Source organism: Saccopteryx bilineata, chromosome 6, assembly GCF_036850765.1.
Source record: "Saccopteryx bilineata isolate mSacBil1 chromosome 6, mSacBil1_pri_phased_curated, whole genome shotgun sequence".
Lineage (NCBI taxonomy): Eukaryota > Metazoa > Chordata > Mammalia > Chiroptera > Emballonuridae > Saccopteryx > Saccopteryx bilineata.
Window position 1 is genome coordinate 183,966,380 of NC_089495.1, and position 16,304 is coordinate 183,982,683.

Sequence of the window (16,304 nt, forward strand, 5' to 3'; positions counted from 1 at the left end):
TTATTTTTTAAAGTAAGTTTTCAATTTTTTTTATTTTTTGGTTTTCAACTTCTTGCTCTCTTCTTTTTCTGGCACCCCATGATGTGAATGTTGTTATGCTTGAAGTTGTCCTAGAGGCTCCTTACACTATCTTCCTTTTCTGGATTATTTTTTCTTTTTGCTCTTCTGATTGGGTGCTATTGCTTCCTTATATTTTAAATCACTGACTTGATTCTCAGTTTGATCTACTTTACTGTTGATGCTCTGTAAATTTTTCTTCATTTCAGTTATTGTATCCTTAATATCTGACTGGATTTTTTTATGGTTTCTGTGTCCTTTATGTTTGTTACTTGTTTGTTGAAGTTCTCACTAAGTTCCTTGAGCATTCTTATAACCAGTGTTTTGAATTCTTTATATAGTAGACTGCTTGCCTCCATTTTTAGTTCTTTTTCTGGAGATTTCTCCTGTTCTTTCATTTAAGACATGGTTATTTGTCTCTGCATCCCCTGCTGCTGTTTCCCTGTGTTTGTTTCTATGTATTAGGTAGAGCTGCCATGTCTCCCAGACTTGCTAGTGTGGCCTTTGTAGTAGGTGTCCTGTACAGTCCAGTGGCACAGCCTTTCCAGTCACCCAAACTGGGCACTACAGGTACTCCCTTGTGTGGGCTGTGTACACTGTCGTAGTTGAGATTTGATTGCTGTTGGTGTCACTGGGGGGCATTGACCTTCCGGCTGATGAGCTTTGAGAACTGGCTGCAACTATAGCAGAGGAGCTGCAGTGCAGGAGTTGACCCTATGGTGCAGGCTTTTTCAGTGGGGCTTTGGTGCCTTGAGTGTGTTGCTTATAGAGATGGTAGGTAGGGTTGTAATCTGGTGGTCTGAAGCTGTCCACCCAGTGCACTGGCTCTGGAACCTCCCAGGAAGTACAAAGTCAGTTACTGCCTGTGCCCTGCCCAGGGCCACCCGGCATGAGGTACAGAGCAATATGTAGATGGGTGCTACTTGTGCTGGGCTTGGAGATGCCCTGAAGAGGCCAAGCTGGGAACTAAGGCCAGCTGACGCTAGTGCCAGGCCTGGGTCCACTTAGCAGGAGGTATTGGGTATGCTGAAGCCAGACATTGCTTGTTTGAGAGACTTTAGGAAAGTCCCAAGCATGAGCCAAGATAGGTCATTTATATGGAAAAACTGCTGAAAATGGCTTGGATCGGCCCGCAGGTTGGATGGGGCAGGGTTCTCTGGGAATTACTTAGGCAGGATGAATAGTGTGAGCCAGGTTGATAGAAACTCAGATATGGCACCCACCCGCTGGCTCTGTTGGGGAAGAGGGGTACATCTCATAAAAGGAACAATGGGGCCCTGGCCGGTTGGCTCAGTGGTAGAGCGTCGGCCTGGCATGCGGAAGTCTCGGGTACGATTCCCGGCCAGGGCACACAAGAGAACGCCCATCTGCTTCTCCGCCCCTCCCCCTCTCCTTCCTCTCTGTCTCTCTCTTCCCCTCCCGCAGCCAAGGCTCCATTGGAGCAAAGTTTGCCCGGGTGCTGAGGATGGCTCTGTGGCCTCTTCCTCAGGTGCTAGAATGGCCCTGTTTGCAACAGAGCAACACCCCAGATTGGCAGAGCATTGGCCCCTGGTGGGAATGCTGGGTGGATCCCAGTCGGGCACATGCGGGAGTCTGTCTGACTGCCTCCCCGTTTCCAGCTTTGGAAAAATACAAAACAAAACAAAAAAAACAACCCAGGAACAATGGCCTCTACCAGCACTTTTGTTTGGCAGAAAGCTGCACCCCCAGCTTTTGCCTTGATGTCTGACAATCCTCCTTGTATGTCTCTCATTCCTTTCAAACTGTTGCCCCAGTGCTGGAGCTCAGAGGGAGTGAGTCCCAGTAAGTTTGTGCATTGGCCCTTTAAGAGGAACTGCCTGGGACTCCCACAGCCCTCTGTCTCACTCAGCCACAATGCTGTTGGTTTTTACTATTAGAAGTCATAGGGACTTCTCTCCCTGGCTCTGGAGCCCTGGGCTGGGAGGCTTGGTGTGGGGCCGGGGACTCTGATTTTAAACTGCTACTCATGGGTATGGGACCAGCCCATTCCATGTCTACACCCCTCCTACCAGTCTCAATGTGTCTTCTTCTTTAAATCCCTAGTTGTAGAACTTCCATTTGCCTAGATCCCAAGTGGTTCTGAATGGTGATAGTTCTGTAGTTCAGTTGTAATTTTGGTGTGGTTGTGGAAGGATTTAAGTACCATGTTTATCTACACCGCCATCTTGACCAAAAGTTCAGCAGGGTTTTTTGTGTTGTTTTTTTTTTGCTTCGGTTCTTAAATATTTTTTCTTTTTAGACTCACAAATGTACCCACATAAAAATAGTATTTTTTATAAAGAGGATAAACTTAAAATATCAACGTCTCACCATATAAATAAAATTCTAAAGAGCTACAATATTCAACCCACCACCATTTTTCTGTGTTCCTTAGTATAAGAATTTCTCTTTTAAACCTAATGTGGGCAAGTTTGTTGAAATTATAATGAGATAATGTCTCTCCACTCTAAATAATGTTATATGCCCTCTAGACTGTATTATTGTATCTCGAATATGCTTTTGATGCTATATACCATTTTATATGGAACTGATCTATTTCTTTGCATTCTATATTATAGAGTGAGCTCCCATGTAAAGGGTGGGGCAAAAATAAGTTTACTGTTGTAAGTACACAAAACAACTTATTCTTATATTATTAATTATTGTATTATTTTCCATACAAATATCTGTAAACCTACTTAGCACATTTGTTTTTATTCATCTTCTGAACTTGCATATTATGAGGAAAGTAAACTTGATATCAGATGGAAAATTAAACAGGTCAGTATCCTTAGATTAGTAGCCATTTTGAGACAGCTTCTAAACATACTCTTTGAGAAGGCCCTTAAAAGTATGTGCTAGTGTGACTTCGCCTTAGGGTAAATCCTTGTGTTATGATTATGCTGTTCATTTAAAAATAATACTGTGGGTCTTTCTGAATGAAAGAATGTCATTATAAAGAAATGCCTCAAAAGACCATAGATAAGATCAGTATACTTATTTTTAGTTTGTTGAGCTAAGCATAAAAGCTGATTATTCCTCACTGGGACTCTAAAATGGTTTTAGTGATGAAAATTACATTTATCTACCTGATGAATTAAACAGATGCTTATAAAATACCTACAGTGTGCGAGTCATTAGCCTAGGTGTTGAGTAGTAGAGTTGATTTTACTATTTGGCTGAAGATAGAAATTGTATCTCAATGTGTTGTATTTTCATCTTCACTTAATGCAGCCAATAGCCTCTATGCTTAGGCCTCATCAAGCCTTTGTCCTGTTTGTCTGTTTGTTCTTTAATTCATTTAGAGATAAAGAGGAAGGGAGAGAGAGAGAAAAGTATCAATTTGTTCCACTTATTTATGCGTTCATTGGTTGATTTATTTTTTATTTTTTTATTTTTTTACAGAGACAGAGAGTAAGTCAGAGAGGACTAGACAGGGACAGACAGACAGGACAGAGAGAGATGAGAAGCATCAATCATTAGTTTTTCACTGCGCGTTGCAACACCTTAGTTGTTCATTGATTGCTTTCTCATATGTGCCTTGACTGTGGGCCTTCAGCAGACCGAGTAACCCCTTGCTGGAGGCAGTGACCTTGGGTTCAAGCTGGTGGGATTTTGCTCAAACCAGATGAGCCTGTGCTCAAGCTAGCGAGCTTGAGGTCTCGAACCTGGGTCCTCTGCATCCCAGTCTGACGCTCTATCCACTGTGCCACCGCCTGGTCAGGCTCATTGGTTGATTCTTGTATATGCCCTGACTGAGGATCAAACCCACAACCTTGGTGTTTTGGGATGATGCTTAACCAACTGAGCTCCTTGGCCAGGGCCCTTTGTCCTGTTTCCTTGTTTGTTAAGTGCTGTGTGGGCTAGAGAGTAGTGAGCACACGGATTTGTGGGGTTGAAGCTCTTCTCTTTGGAGGCCCCAAAGCTTGTATATTCTCCCTTTCTATCCTCTGCCAGAAACAAGGGTGCTTTTTGTCTTTTTAGAGGTATTTCAATTATTTCATCCAGAATCTTTTAAGTACCAGGTATTGTTTAGTCTGAATTTATAGAAATTCCACGTCTTGTGGTAAGAAACTTGTTTTTTATATAATGAACTTTAATGAAGCTAAAATCACTACATTTAATGAAGTTAAGATATATAGTTCACTTCTGAATTTATTAGATCTGAGGTTGTAATTTTAATATTTTTCTGACATTTTACATATAATATGACTTAAAAGTTCCTATAAAGCTGAAGAAAACTGGATTCCCTTGAACAATTTCAGGACTTTCTCCAGGCTAAGATAACTCACCACAAATGCAATAAAATCAGTGGAGTCTGCATATAGGTTTTATTCAGACTAATTTCTAGCTCTGGAAAACCTAAGCATATATTTTTAAAAAATTTAACTTTTCCATTTTATTTTTTATTTTTAAAAAACTTTTATTTATTGATTTGAGAGAGAGAAAAATATTCCACACTTATTTATGCATTCATTGGTTGATTCTTATATGTGCCCTGACCAGGAATTGAACCTGCAACTTTGGCATATCAGGAAATTCTCTAACCAACTGAGCTACCCAGCCAGGGCACACCACTGTCATTTTACTTGCTACTTTTCCTCTTGTTACTAATTTTCCTGCTGAATATTCTGCATGACTCAGACATATTATATAATAACTTTAGTTACATGCCTTTTTTTTTGTAGAAGAGACAGAGAGTTAGAGAGAGGGACAAATAGGGACAGACAGACAGGAAGAAAGAAAGATGAGAAACATCAATCCTTTGTTGTGGTTCCTTAGTTGTTCATTGATTGCTTTCTCATATGTGCCTTGACTGGGGGACTACAGCAGATCAAGTGACCCCTTGCTCAAGCCAGCAACCTTGGGCTCAAGCTGGTGAGCCTTGCTCAAACCAGATGAGTTCGTGCTCAAGCTGGCGACCTCAGGGTCTCGAACCTGGGTCCTCCACATCCCAGTCCGACGCTCTATCCACTGCGCCCATGCCTGGTCAGGCACATGCTATATTTTTTATTTTTATGTGAGTCTGATGAGATAAATGCTAGGTATTTTATTTGGAAATAAACAGTAGTTATGTATTAGTATAAATGAGTTGTTGGAAACAGGATACATATAAGTACAATTCTCAGAGCATATACCACCCCTTCAAAGTTGTGGCATAGCTAAAAAAAAAAAAAAAAAGCCAGCCTTTGACTTTGAAAAACTCAACCTCTCTGTGCCTCAGGTTCTTCCTCTGTAAAGTGGGGAATTAAACTAATATTTAATTAGTGCTAACAGTCTTTAACTCTGTGATTCTGTGAAGATAATTGGTAACTGTATTACTGATGATTCCATACTACTTTCTACATCACATTGAGGAAATTGCATTGTAATGGCAGCTTTCCTGTGTTCTAATTAGTTATTTAATGTTTCATGGCAGAAAGCTAATGGTATGTATAGTCTTATCAAAAAATAACATTTTTCTGAAAAAGAATTAGGATCCATGATCTGATATTCCACATGTCTATTGATACAAAATAATTTAAAATATTACTCACCTAGAACATCAGTATGTTAGATGGGTTCAGCAGTGAGTAATAGAAAACCCAAAACAGATACCTTAAAATGAGATTAAACTTTATTTCTCAACTTACATAAAAGTTGGCATAGGTCTGGTATGGAGCTTCAAGGCATCATAGATCTTTTACTGATTATCTCCTTTTCCCTCTTAACACTTTATCCTCCTCTTGGGTGTAAACCATCTTGTTATTGAGCAAGATGGTGACATACACATTACATGGAGCAGGATGGAGAAAGGGGTGAAGCAGAAGGTAGAAGGCACCTTCAGTACTATATATGATTACCAGACCCCTCCAGATACATTCATCGCATTGGCTAGATTTGAGACATGTGGCCATTCACAGCTGCAAGGAAAGCTGGGAAGTATAGCCATCTGCCCAGCTGAAAATTCTAATTCAAGTAGGAGAAAAGATATTGGGGTATGGGGAGTCTCTACTACAGTCTAGTTAATGATAAACAAAAGAGAAAACCAAAGAGTATTTACCATTGTATCTTCCACTAAAGAAGAAGGATTCCTTCTTTAGTAGCTGTTTCTAGTGACTGATACTTGTTCTCTAAATGGAATTGTCCTTTTAGATGAGAAGAGCTTACAACATCATGGAAACATTTCATAAGAATATGTCATTCTCTTTTCTGTAATAGGGTTAATGCATGGAATCTTCCAAGAGAGAACTGATAGATATATTTTTTATTTTAATTAATGAGTTGAAATGATTTATGAGCCAGCCTCTTGTGAGTTAATGTGACTTTTTGCCACTGAGCCCAGTAATTCCTGGGGAAACTGATCAAAGAGAGAATAGACCCAACCCTAGATGTACAGTGAGCATACTAGGAACATAGACCTTGTAAGGCACAAGGTTTCATTTGACCTGAACCACTCATCTCCTATTCCTTTTTTTTTTTTTCTTCTTTTTTTCCAAGTGAGAGGAGGGGAGATAGAGAGACAGACTCCTGCATGTGCCCCAACCTGGATCCACCTGGCAACCTCTATCTGGGGCCAGTGCTCTGCCCATCTGGGGCCATGCTTGCAACTGAGCTATACAATATTTAGCACCTGAGGCAGAGGCTCCACGGAGCCATCCTCAGTGCCTGGGGCTGATCAGTCAAACCAATCAAGCCATGATTGCAGGAGGGGAGGAGAGATAGAGGGAAGAGGTAGGGGTGGAGAAGCAGATAGTCGCTTCTCCTGTGTGCCCTGACCAGGAATCAAACCGGGGACATCTATACACCGGGTTGACGCTCTACCACTGAGCCAGCCGGCAAGAGCCTCATCTCCTATTCCTGATCTGGGCAGGGAGGGGTGTAAAGGACCACAACTGTATAGTCTTTAATATATCCATCTATAAAATCAAAATAATAGTGTTTTTCATGATGAAGATTGGTAATAGTCTTATAATATGTTTTTATGTAGGAAAGAGCTTCCAGGGCTTAATGATATGGCAAGCCTTTGCTCTTAAAATCCCACTTAGAGAATTAGTCACAGTTCTGGAATGTTGTGACCTTTTCAGAATTTTTGAAAATACATAATCAGCAGAACCAGACGACTCACTCTCCGGAATATTGAAATAACATATTTCATCTGTGCCATTGTCTCAGCTGTTCCATTGCCTGCCTGAAATCATCTTAAGGATGATGTTTTCCCATGTCTTTCTTAAAAGAACAATGTGATCCCAGCAAACAAAGGAGGCCATGCTTAGGACTAAAATATCTAGAAACTTTTTTTTTTTTTTTCAGTAAGAGACAGGAAGGGAGAGAAATAAGAAGCATCAACTCATAGTTGTGACACTTTAGTTGTTCGTTGATTGCTTCTCATGTGTGCCTTGACTGTGGGGCACCAGCCAAGCCAACGACCCCTTGCTCAAGCTAGCAATCTTGAACTTCAAGCCATGGACCTTTGGGCTTGATTTCATATTCAAACCAACAACCCCACACTTAAGCCAGATGAGCCCACACTCAAGTCAGTTCACAGGTTACACTGTATCCACTGCTCCACCACTGGTCAGGCTATAATATCTAGAAGTTTAAGTTAATTTGCACAATTTGCTGGATTAATAACTATTTGAGGTTTGCTTAGTTAGCCAGGAATATCTCAGATACTGTTTTATGACTATAAAAGTCTACTATAAAACTAAGATCCAAAACACCAATAGGCTTTTGATTTACACAGATTAGCCATCTGGAAATTGTTGAAGAAACGTAGCTAAACTAATGTCTGTTTCCCAAAGTTCCCCTCTCTGTCTGAGTCACTTCAGAAAGGAGTCCACTTGTGGCCCAGGCTCAAAGATTTGAATCTGAACCAGAGTGGCCCAGGGAGATGTAGCCTGGGCTCAAATGATCTCTGACTCAGGAATATTCAGACACTAACCTCAGTGCCAACCTCACAACCAAGAACTAAAAGACCTTGATCATGATGATGAGCACTCCTGTATGCCAGGCACATCCCCCAGAGACAGATGTTGTAACTAGCCTCCTTTTACAATGAGGACATTGAGACTTGCCTACAGCCCTAGTGGGGGGGAGTAGCTAAGCTTAAAAGTCTGTAGTTAATGCCTCTGCTGTGGCATCTTCCTCTACTATGGACCCCTCTGATTTGCCCTCATTTCTTGGCTAATGAATTTAAAAAAAAAAATTTTTTTTTTTAATTTTATTGATTGATTTTACAGAGAGAGGAGAGGAGAGAACAAGAAGTATCAAGTCATAGTTGCTTCACTTTAGTTTTTCATTGATTACTTGTTCTATGTGCCTTGACCAGGCAAGCCCAGGGTTTTGAACCGGCAACCTTAGCGTTCCAAGTCAATGCTTTATCCACCGCGCCACCCCAGGTCAGGCTCTTGGCTAATGAATTTTTAAGCCACAGAGACATTGTTTTCTCTCATTTTCCAGGCTGTTTTTCATTTGGTAGCTTGTTCTCCTTTTACCACTCTAGTAGTGCTTGTGGTTTTAACTCAAGTTTCTTGTATCAGTTTTAGTACATACAATTAATGAATTCAGATCTTTCCTCTTCAGGGATACTAAGCTTCTGTAGGAATTCTAAAAAAAACCAGTACCTTTTCTAGTATGTGAGAATTCACCAGTAAAGCATTGGAATTAATGTGCTCAACCCAGAACCTTCAAGAATGAGAGGTAACCTATCAAGGTTTATGAAGGACCTTGTTACCACTTCTCCCATAGTAACTTGAACAGGGTCTAGAGAAGGCACCTTCCCAAGGGTCCAGAATATGCAATAGGTCACCCACAGCTCAGCAACTTTTATACTACAGTTTAGAAAAAGGAGCCCATATGTAGAGGAAATTCAGTGCCTTCTGATAACTTTTGTATACTTGAATTTAGTTATTAAGTTACCCAGTTTGTAGACTGAACAAACTCAAGTCCTTTAATTTAAAAGCAAATTAATCTTTCATAACTGCTCCATTAAATAGAGTTGTATTGATTTCTCTCTGGCACCTGGTGCTTTTCCAGGGAGTTATAACTGATTGTTGATTTATTTTCCATGGACATGTGTCTTAAATACGATTGACCTATCTAGATTATCACAGCCAATTCTTCCCTTTATTTAGAGAGTGGTTTTGTTTGTTTGTTTGTTTGGTTTTTGGTGTGTGTGTGTGTCTGTGTGTGTGTTTCATCTTTAGGGCCACTCTGGCTCTTTATTTCAGGATTTTTCCTTGGTCATCACATAGACCCAGTAATTCTCAGGGTGGGTTTTCAATATTCAAAGCTGTTTTCAGAAATATCATGACATTTTCAGAATCAAATAAACCTTTATTAATTTTAAAGACACAGTTCTGTGTCACAGATTAGAGAAGACTAAAAAGTCATAACTATCAATAAATATGATGTGAATCTTGGATTGGATCCTAGAAAAGAAAAAGAACATTAGCAGAAAAACTGGTAAAATTTTAATAAAGTCTACAGTTTAGTTAATAGTATTATAGTATTATGCCAGTGTTGATTTCCTGTTATTGTACTGTGGTTGTGTAAGATTTTAACATTAAGGAAAGCTAGGTGAAAGGTATAAGGGAATTCATGTAACTTTTCTGTAAGTCTAAAATTACTTCAAGATTAAAACTTTTTTTTTTTTTTTAATAAGAGAGAGACAGATAGGAAGGGGGAAAAATGAGAAACATCAACTTGTGGTTGCATCACTTTAGTTGTTTATTGATTGCTTCTCATACGTGCCTTGACTCAGGGGCTCCAGACAAGCCAGTGACCCCTTGCTCAAGCCAGCAACCTTTGGGCTCAAGCCAGTGACCATGGGGTCATGTCTATGATCCCATGCTCAAGCTGGATGAGCCCATGCTCAAGCCGGCAACCTCAGGGTTTCAAATCTGGGTCCTCAGTATCCCAGATCAATGCTCAGTCCACTGCTCCACCACTGGTCTGGCTCAAAATTAAAACTTTAAGTAAATATATATACACTGTTCCAGATTATTTGGGAATTATGGTATTGGCCTTTCTTGAGGCTCTCTAAGGCAAAAAAGATTGCCCAAAATGCATCAGTAAGTATTCTACTCACTGCCCGCAGAACCAGTGACAGAAATTGTTTCACTTGTGTGTTACTCAAATACTGCCAGTCTGATGCAGCTTAGCAAGGTCCCTGGAAGGCAGAAGGCTCTCATGGGACAAGTAAGAGATTTGGATTCAGTCAGGAGTTTCAGTCCCTGTTCTACCATGAACTAGTGGTTTCAGTTTGGGAGCCGACTTGATTTTTCTGAGTCTCAGTTTCTTTATCTGAATATAGAAGAATATAATACCCAATCAATCCATGGGGACTGTAAGGATTAAATGAAATTTATGTATCTGAATGTCAGTCATTAACTCTAAAGTACTATGCAAAATGTTTATTTTGATTAATATCCTAAAGAATTGTTTGAAGAAAGGCTGGCTCTCCTGAGCGTCCTTTCCTTCCTTACAACTTTTTTTTTAATGAAAATGGTAAAATTTAATCTTAATTTACAGGACACTGCAAAATATGAAATTCCACATAAAAAATAAGAAATCCATTGAGAGGAGAAGCTTCATAACAGTATGTACAGTTTGGACCTGTCCAAGTATAGTTTAATTGTAAAAAGAGCTACCATAACAAGCTACATTTAAAAAGAGTTCTTAGTAGAGAAAAAGTAAGATAAAGTTATACCAAACATAGTACACAGCAAACAACTTTTTATGCCTCAGCTGCACAGTCTAAAATTTATAGGTCCCAGGAGTGCCATCCTGAACTTGAAACAGACAGTAATCGGAGGTAGTTGCTGGCAATTTTGATCTTCTTCCTCTACAGAGAAATACTTCTCAATCAAGTTTTAATGAAGCTTTGTACACAGACTCATTTTTATGGTTTTGTAGAGCTCACTGGGGAACAAAATTTTTGTTGCATCCACAAAAACACTTGTTCTTACCTAATTCGAGTGTGCTGATCTCAAATCTGACGTTAATTTTTCTCTGTAAGCTACAGGTTTTTTGCAATTAAAGATTTTAGGTTTTCATCTTACTGTAAAATTTTCAACATTTAGTTTAACATAATGAAGTAGAATGTCTTCTTGGACATCATCTTTGTGAAAATATAATAATTTATATAATGCAGTAAATACACTAATACACTAAAAGATATGATTGCATCAGAATTTGTCTACAATATCGAAATAGAACATATTAAAACACTTATTTTAATCATAATATTTGCGCAAAACTTATTTAAATTTTATTCAGGCAAAAATTTGCATTTGTAGCTCTTGCGTTTGTGTACTTGTTGAGGACAATCTTGTTTGATGCTCTAGCAGTAATCCACTCATTACTAACAGCTCCAAGATTTTTGGGAAACTTATCAAGGTGACTGTTCAGGAAGTGAATCCTTTTTTTTTTTTTTAGCAATTTTATTTTATTTATTATTATTTTTTTAGAGACAGAGTCAGAGAGAGGGATAGATAGGGACAGACAGACAGAAATGGAGAGAGATGAGAAGCATCAACCATCAATTTTTCATTGTGGCACTTTAGCTGTTCATTGATTGCTTTCTCATATGTGCTCTCACCATGGGGCCACAGCAGACCAAGTAACCCCTTGCTCGAGCCAGCGACCTTAGGTCCAAGTTGGTGAGCTTTGCTCATACCAGATGAGCCCATGCTCAAGCCGGCAACCTCGGGGTCTCGAACCTGGGCCCTCAGCATCCCAGTCCGATGCTCTATCCAATGCACCATCACCTGGCCAGGTCAGGAAGTGAATCTTAACGCTCATGTTACATCCAATGTTGTGGAAAGGCAACAGCATCCTTTGAACCAGAAGTTCATAATTTTCTGCTTTTTTGTTGCCAAGGAAGTTCTTTGTAACTGCCACAAAAGACTGCCATGCTGCTTTCTCCTCCTTATTCATCTTCCTAGCAAATTCTTCATCACATATGAGGGTTTGAATTTGAGGTCCATCGAATACACCTGCTTTTATCTTCTCGAAAGACAAGGCAGGAAAAGCAGAAATAATATGTTGAAAGCATTCATTTTCTGTATTCAAAGCCTGAACAAACTGCTTCATTAAGCCAAGTTTGATGTGAAGTGGGGGAAAATGATACTGTCTCGATTAACTACAGGTTCATTCACAATATTTTGCATCCCTACTTCCAGAGCTTCACATTTTGGCCACTCCTGTATCCAGTGTTTCTCCTGAGCTTGGCCGTCCCACAAACACAGAAAGCAAGGATACTTCGTGAAACCTCCCTGTTGTCCTAGCAGGAAATTTACCATTTTAAGATCCACACAAATGATTCAGTTATGTTCCTCATACTTCAGTAAGTCGAGGACAATTTTTATGTCATTATAATCTCGCAGATGAGTTGAATAACCAATTGGAACTGCTGCATAAACATTACCGTTGTGTAGGAGAACACATTTCAGACTCCGTTTAGAGCTGTCAAGAAATTTTAAAAAAAAGAAATAGCCTGACCAGGCGGTGGCGCAGTGGATAGAGCATTGGACTGGGATGCAGAGGACCCAGGTTCGAGACCCCGAGGTCGCTAGCTTGAGCGCGGGCTCATCTGGCTTGAGCAAAAAGCTCACCAGCTTGGACCCAAGGTCGCTGGCTTGAGCAAGGGGTTACTTGGTCTGCTGAAGACCCGCGGTCAAGGCACATATGAGAAAGCAATCAATGAACAACTAAGGTGTCGCAAGGAAAAACTGATGATTGATGCTTCTCATCTCTCTCTGTTGTTGTCTGTCTCAATCTATCCCTCTTTCTGACTCTCTCTCTGTCTCTGTAAAAAAAAAAAGAAAGAAAAAGAAATAGCCGTCATTCTGTTGGACTGTAAGTGGTAACACCTAGCTGGCTGAGAAGACTACTGATATCATGACAGTAAACAAGGTGTTTGTCTTTGGGGAAAAAGTCCACAAAAATTTGTTCACACTTCCTGAAATGGGATACTTTAGCTGACCAGTGAAGTACATTCTTTTCTTGAAGCCTGGAGGCTAATAACTCAGTTGCTTTCTTTGATAGGCCCAAATCTCTTACTAAGTCATTCAATTTGGGTTGGCTGAACTGCTGAGGGGTTAATGACTGCTTGGCATCAAAAGAAGACCCTTCAGATTCTACAACCATTTCTTCATGCATTTTATCAAAATATATTTGATCAATGTTCACTTTCTTCATCCTTAGAAGAAATAAAACCATTGAAAACTGGAACTGGGAGGGTCTCAGAGTGTGGGATAGGTCGTATTGCTGAAGGAATATTAGAATATGCAATCATATGCCGTTTTTTCTCGCCAGTGCCTTTTGTATGGATCAGACAGAAATAACAGTCACTGCTGTGGTCCTTAGGTTCACACCAAACCGTGGTAATACCAAAAGGCATTCCTTTGCATTTTTCTTTTGTCCAGTCACGAAGCATTTCCTCTCAATTATGACACACAATATGAGGATCCCAATTCTTGTGTTGATTCCCAAGAGGAACTTGAAAATAGGCAATATATACACAGGTCACAAATGATGAAATATTGCGCCTTTGACGTTGAAATGTGTAACAGCCACATATATAACAGAAGGTGTCAGGACTATTCTCACATTTACGCCTACTCGAAGAAGCCATGATTCAATCTTAAAACAAAATAAGAGGGTGTTTTTATCAGATAATAATTTTTTACATTTAAAAACAACTACAATTATGTAAAAGTGATGTTTGTAAAACATTAATTGCCTTGTGGTTATGTTCAATCCAAGAGTCGTTGCCCTTTAACTCCAATTTAAAAACCAGTGCATGCCAATAACTGTAACAAAAAGAAATTAAAATTGCATATAAACTAAAGCATGCACCAAAAAACAGACTTCAGATTTGGAATCAGCAATGCAGATATATATAGAAACAGTTCTAAAACCTCATGCAACAGAAAATGAAAAAAAATTGTTCCCCAGTGGCTTCAATTTTGTTTAAACCTCCACATTCTTTAGTCTTTACACTAAGTTTCTCAGTTTTATCTAGTTTCTCAGCAGCCTGAAAGATATTTGAAGTGGCATTCAGAATAACCAGAATAATTTTGGTGTCTTTTGCAGTTAAGAGGTTCCTCAGTGGTTCTGTTATGCCACATAAACGAGGTATACAATCTGTGCATCTGTTTCACCACTGATAGACTTGGTCACAGCCCATACAGCTCTTGTGTCATAAAGTCTGCCTTAGAGAGCAGCAATTAGGAATGGGACTAATTCTTGATTCACAACTACTGTATCTGGTCCTATATCTCTGATGTTTGACATTGTCCCTGTAGCTTCCTTCTGAACATTAGTTTTGGAGTTCATTAGTAGGCTGGGAAAATATGGCAAGCGCTTTCGCATCTATTACAACCTGAGTCTGTTCATCTGTCCCAGTGACAATATTACCTGTGGCTCATAGCACAGGACTCACAATTAGTAATTCAGTAGCTTCTAGGAGCTTCAGAAGTTGGGGATGACTCCTGTTTTCACAACCATTTCTATCTGTTCATTTGGACCATCCATAAGGTAGGAAAATGGCCCAGCAGCTCTCTGCTAATACTTTTGGATCATCTTGATGCAGGAGATGAACTAAGTGGGAAGAATCTGCTCCAGCATCAAACAGGTGTGCAGGATGCTTTAGAAGACGCACTTCAATTTTGATAGCAAAGATAGCATTTCAGACTTGATTTGGGAACTTTGGTAATACCAATAAAGAGAAAAGCTCTGTATGCATAAATCCAGAGAAAACAATGAGAATAGAGGAAACAGAAATACAAAACCCAAACTGCAGAAAATGGAATTGTCAATAATAGGGCTGAAAAGGATAAAAGATACAAATAGTATTAAAAGGCACTGGTTAGAATTTTTTTTAAAAACCAAAACCTTGAATCACTATTATAAAAAGTACTGTATAAAGAAGTCCTGGCTGGGTGGCTCAATGGATAAAGCATCATTTTGGCACACCAAGGTTGCGGGTGTGATCTAGTCAGGGCATGTATGAGAAGCAATCAATGAGTACATAAGCAAATGGAACAACTAAAGGGAACAGTGAACTGATGCTTCGCTCCCTTCACCTTCATTCTTTCACTCCACTCCCTCCTTTCTCAAAGAAATGGAAAATTTTTTTTAAATAAAATAAAAGTATAAAGAAATGTACAACATCCCTTAAGGAAAAAATGGCATCAAAATAATGGGGTGGTCAGTAAAATTGAGGCTAGACGTAGATTTCCGGATTAAAGCACAGATGAACTAGACAAATGAGTTATAACAAATCCTATAGATCCAGTTTTCTTCTGCTCCTGCAACTCCCCCCTAGACGGAAGGGAGGTTGTTACAAATAGGAGGATGCCTCAGTAAAGGAAAAACTGACATTATTGTAGAGAAAATTAGACCTTTGCCTACAGGTTGAGAATTTGTAAAGCACTTATTTTCCAGATTTGGCACTTAAAGACATACCTGCTTATCAGTCCCCTACAACTGAAAAGGAAAAACTGTCCTCTGAAGAGTAGAAGATAAGAATGACCTCAAACTTTGTAACTTAGATTATAGAAAGAAGGTGCATTTAGGGAAATATTTATGAAATACTAAACAATTTATCTTGCCTAGCTGTCGGCCTTTTGAAGATAAAAGATTTTGAACCCTGTATCTTAGAAGAATTTCAAACAGCCAAGTACCAGAGAAGGTTATAAAAGACTGGGAATGCAGAGGAAACTTCTGAAATATAAGTGGTAGAGAGAGGAGTACTTGGCAGGAAATGAGACTGTGGAATTATCCAGAAATGGCAGCTTAGGTATTCAGGCACAAAGCTTCTCAGTGCAGGACTTGTACCCAACCTGCTGCATTCCAGGGTCTGGGCCTCTACAAGTACAGAAATGCAACCTTACCTTAACTCAGGGGTAACCAGGTCCTAAGAAAATCTTGCTAACCAAAGCTCACAAGACTGCCAATTTATAGATTTGTTAGGAGAAATAGAATTTTCAGGTGAGCTTGAACCTTGATTAAGCATAAGTAAAATTTTTGCACTTAGGTAAGTCATGTGGGGAAAACAATTAAAATCATTAGGTAAATTTGTTAAATTTAGTTAGAATAAAGAACTGTGTTTTTAAGACATGTTTCTCTGCTAAACTTGAGGTATTCTTCCCTGATATAGGGCTTTCTGGTGGACCTATGTATAATGTCTCAGTTTTGACATTCACTGGCAGGAAATGTATGCCTAATTCTATTTAGACAATCTATGCTTCCATACA

The 16,304-nt window shown here is 39.4% G+C and overlaps 1 protein-coding gene and 2 pseudogenes across 1 annotated transcript in view; 2 read left to right on the forward strand and 1 right to left on the reverse strand.

Annotated features, from left to right (window-relative positions):
• Positions 1-16,304, forward strand: part of RNF24 (ring finger protein 24) — a 71,579-nt gene that overhangs the window by 17,238 nt on the left and 38,037 nt on the right. The window lies entirely within an intron of this gene.
• The window catches only part of LOC136307679 (large ribosomal subunit protein eL18 pseudogene), a 41,423-nt pseudogene that overhangs the window by 17,227 nt on the left and 7,892 nt on the right, over positions 1-16,304 (forward strand).
• On the reverse strand, positions 10,798-14,673 carry LOC136309430 (importin subunit alpha-1 pseudogene; annotated as a pseudogene).